The following is a 4,127-nucleotide window of genomic DNA, read 5'->3' as shown; positions in this document are numbered from 1 at the left end:
GAGTTGTGCTGCTAACTCAAAGGCAACCTCCTGTGAAATTACAACCTCTGAAATCTGTTAGAGTATCAGCTATGAGCTGGTTCCGTTTACGGGACAAGGAGTTGAGTTAACAGAACAATATATATTAACAATTACATGCTAAAAATAACTCATGAAGTACATAAGAATTAAGAAACTTCAAATAACACAAATAATTTGCCTTTTTATACTGACACCTAGCTATTACATGCACTCAAAATACAAGTGTTTATAAAGTTTGTTGTGCAATGACAACAATGATAATGATGATAACAATAAAGATTTGCTGAACATTTAACTTACCATTTAATACTTAGCAACTAATCCCTAATAGGGAGTTTTGGTGGGTGGCCCAGGAGTTAGGGATTATATAGCCCGTCCAAAGGCAAATGGTTTAACTCCACTAGCTTCTCCCTGGGAGAAAGATGGACAGTCTCCTCTCATGAGATTTATTGCTTCTGAAAACCTGCTGGAGAGTCAGCTATGGGTTGGTATTGACTAACTAGTACACAGTAACAACACAGAACAACAATTCCTAATTATTATTGCATATTTTAATGAAGCTTAAAGATGTTAGAGGAGCCCTGATGGCATAATAAGCAATGCATAGAATTGCTAACTCAAAAGTTGGCAGTTCAAATCCACTGGCCACTAAACAGTAGAAAGATGGGCTGTGTACCTCTCCTAAAAAAAAAAATGGAAGGTTGTGATGGGTCTGAACTGACTTGCTGGCACTGGTTATGGTTTCTTTTGGTTTTAATATATTGGAAAGTGACAGAGATTCATACTAACATCAGATTGCAACATTCTTAAACATTCAAATGAGGAAAACTAACTTACCATAACTAAAGGCTGAGAAGTGTAAAATACAATGTACATGAATTTTTTTCAAAGTTGTTGCATATTTAATATAACAAAGTAGATTATGTGTTAATAAATAAATTCCTCTTCTACTTTAGTTTCCATTTTCCAACTACATAGCTTCCTCACTTTTTGACTTTTTAAAAATTTTATACTGATTTGTTTATAAATTTTGAATACATTGTTTTTCATACAAGATCTTTCTCACAAACTAATTATTTAAAAAAAATTAAACATATTCAAGTTGTAGTCTTTTAATAATATATATAATTATAGGAAATAGCTAACTTTAAAAAAAACAACAAAACACTACTTCAGTGCCAGGAATGTTCAGTAATTTTTAAACTATTTACCTAGAAGTCATAATGAAAATATTTTTCATAATGTTTAGCTACACCAGGAAAACAATGTGTTAGAATGAAAATGTTAAAATCAATTACTGTAACACAAATTACTTCTGAATAAAAAAAGTCAAAGTTTACAAATAAGAAAAACTTTGTTAAACTTTGTTAAAAAATTGTTAAACTAATTTGTAAGGTCTGTCATGCTAATCCATCTGAAAGGGCCCGTTTCATTCGCTGCATCTATAATTTACTACAGTCATCTAGCCCTGCTGTCAAATACGAAGCTGCTGGAACATTAGTGACACTTTCTAGTGCACCAACTGCAATTAAGGCTGCTGCTCAGTGTTACATTGATCTAATTATTAAGGAGAGTGACAACAACGTCAAGCTCATAGTTCTGGATCGGTTGATAGAATTAAAAGAGCATCCTGCTCATGAACGGGTATTGCAGGATCTAGTTATGGACATCCTGAGAGTATTGAGCACACCAGACTTAGAAGTATGCAAGAAAACTCTGCAGCTAGCACTGGATCTTGTGTCTTCTAGAAATGTTGAAGAGCTGGTTATTGTTCTGAAAAAGGAAGTGATTAAAACAAATAATGTTTCTGAACATGAAGATACTGATAAATACAGACAGCTCCTTGTGCGAACGTTGCATTCCTGTTCTGTTCCATTTCCAGATATGGCTGCGAATGTTATTCCTGTGTTAATGGAATTTCTAAGTGATAACAATGAAGCAGCAGCTGCTGATGTTTTGGAGTTCGTTCGTGAAGCCATTCAACGCTTTGATAATTTGAGAATGCTTATTGTGGAAAAGATGCTTAAAGTCTTTCTGCTGGGAGCCAAGCAGAGTGTTCTACCTAAATGAAGCCATTTTGTAATTCTCTAAGAACAGGTTTGGACATGTTGCCCCTCTCTGGGAGGATAGGTTTCAGTTTATCCCACCCTGGGAGGATAGATTTCGGTTTACTGGGACCGCCCTGCTAAGTTTCTGTTTACCAGATAACTTTCAGCTTACTGGAAACAACATGTTATTCTCCCCCATTGCGTACTTCTCCTCCCCCCATTGTGTTCCTTTATATAAACTGTGAATGCTTTCAATAAAATGAAGACTTGATTGGAGCTTCAACTTGTCTTCCTGCTTTTGTGCCTCCTGTCCCCCCCATTCTCGTTCTTCCCCTCCTAGGGTCACCATTGAAGATCCCCGCGGGCCGGGGCATCTTTCATGCTATTAAGTCTGTCAAAATTTACCGAGGAGCATTATGGATCCTGGGAGAATACTGTAGTACCAAGGAAGACATTCAAAGTGTGATGACTGAGGTCCGCATGACCCCATTTCCTTCATGCAACTAACTGCCAAGAATGAAATGAACTGCAAGGAAGATCAGTTTCAGCTGAGTTTGGTGGCAGTGATGGGCAACACACAGAGGAAAGAGGCAGCAGATCCTCTGGCATCTAAACTTAACAAGGTCACCCAGTTGACAGGCTTTTCAGATCCAGTATATGCAGAGGCTTACGTTCATGTCAACCATTACGATATTGTCCTGGAAGTACTTGTTGTGAACCAAACCAGTGATACTTTGCAGAACTGCACATTAGAGTTAGTGACTCTTGGGGATCTGAAGCTTGTAGAGGAACCATCTTCTTTGACTCTGGCTCCTCATGATTTTGCAAATATTAAAGCTAATGTCAAAGTAGCATCAGCAGAAAATGGAATAATTTTTGGTAACATAGTTTATGATGTCTCTGGAGCAGCAAGTGACAGAAACTGTGTGGTGCTCAGTGATATTCACATTGACATCATGGACTATATCCAGCCTACAACTTGCATTGATGTTGAATTCTGTCAAATGTGGGCCGAATTTGAGTGGGAAAACAAAGTGACAGTTAACACAAATATAATTTATTTGAATGAATACTTACAGCACATATTAAAGTTAACCAATATGAAATGCCTCACTCCAGAGAAGGCCCTATTGGGTTACTGTGGCTTTGTGGCAGCCAACCTCTATGCTCGTTCCATATTTGGAGAAGATGCACTTGCAAATGTCAGCATTGAGAAGCCAATTCACCAGGGACTGGAGGCCCCTGTTACTGGCCATATAAGAATTTGTGCAAAGAGTCAGGGAATGGCCTTAAGTCTTGGAGATAAAATCAACTTGTCTCAGCAGAAAACTAATATATAAGAATAAAGAAGTTGGCACCATCATGTTTTTTCGGGCAAACCTCGTTGTCTCGGCCTGGGCTATGCAGCCACAATGGACCCAAGTTCGAAATATGGCAGGCAACTTTGAAAGATATTACCAGGTGACTGAAGTAAATCAAAAACATTCAGAAAATTACCAAGTCTATGAAAATGGTAGCAGCAGCAAAATATGCCCGAGCAGAGAGGGAGCTGAAACCAGCTCGAGTATATGGAGTTGGATCTCTCATGCTCTATGAGAAAGCTGATATTAAGGTTCCTGAAAACAAGAAGAGACACCTCATTATTGGTGTATCCTCAGATTGAGGGCTCTGTGGTGCTATTCATTCCTCGATTGCAAAACAGATAAAAAGTGAGGTGGCCAAGCTTACAGCAGCTGGAAAAGATGTTATGATTGTTGGGATTGGAGATAAAATCAGGGGCATCTTGCATAGGACTCATTCGGACCAATTTCTGGTAACATTTAAAGAAGTGGGAAGGAAGCCTCCTACTTTTGGAGATGCATCAGTTATTGCTCTTGAATTGCTGAATTCTGGCTATGAATTTGATGAAGGATCTATTATCTTTAATTGATTCAGGTCTGTCATCTCCTATAAGACTGATGAAAAGCCCATATTTTCCCTTAATACAATTGCAAGTGCTGAAAGCATGAGTATCTATGATGATATTGATGCTGATGTGCTACGAAATTACCAAGAATA

The 4,127-nt window shown here is 37.9% G+C and overlaps 2 pseudogenes; both read left to right on the top strand.

Annotated features, from left to right (window-relative positions):
- The window catches only part of LOC102843993, a 5,136-nt pseudogene extending 1,727 nt beyond the window's left edge, over positions 1 to 3,409 (top strand).
- Positions 3,410 to 3,431: 22 nt separating this feature from the next.
- Positions 3,432 to 4,127, top strand: part of LOC102843587 — a 7,176-nt pseudogene continuing 6,480 nt past the window's right edge.

This window comes from Elephantulus edwardii, unplaced genomic scaffold, assembly GCF_000299155.1.
Source record: "Elephantulus edwardii isolate Elephantulus edwardi_28Jun2011 unplaced genomic scaffold, EleEdw1.0 scaffold00174, whole genome shotgun sequence".
NCBI classification, from domain to species: domain Eukaryota; kingdom Metazoa; phylum Chordata; class Mammalia; order Macroscelidea; family Macroscelididae; genus Elephantulus; species Elephantulus edwardii.
Note: the sequence above shows the minus strand (reverse complement) of the source record. Positions and strands in the feature narration are given on the sequence as shown.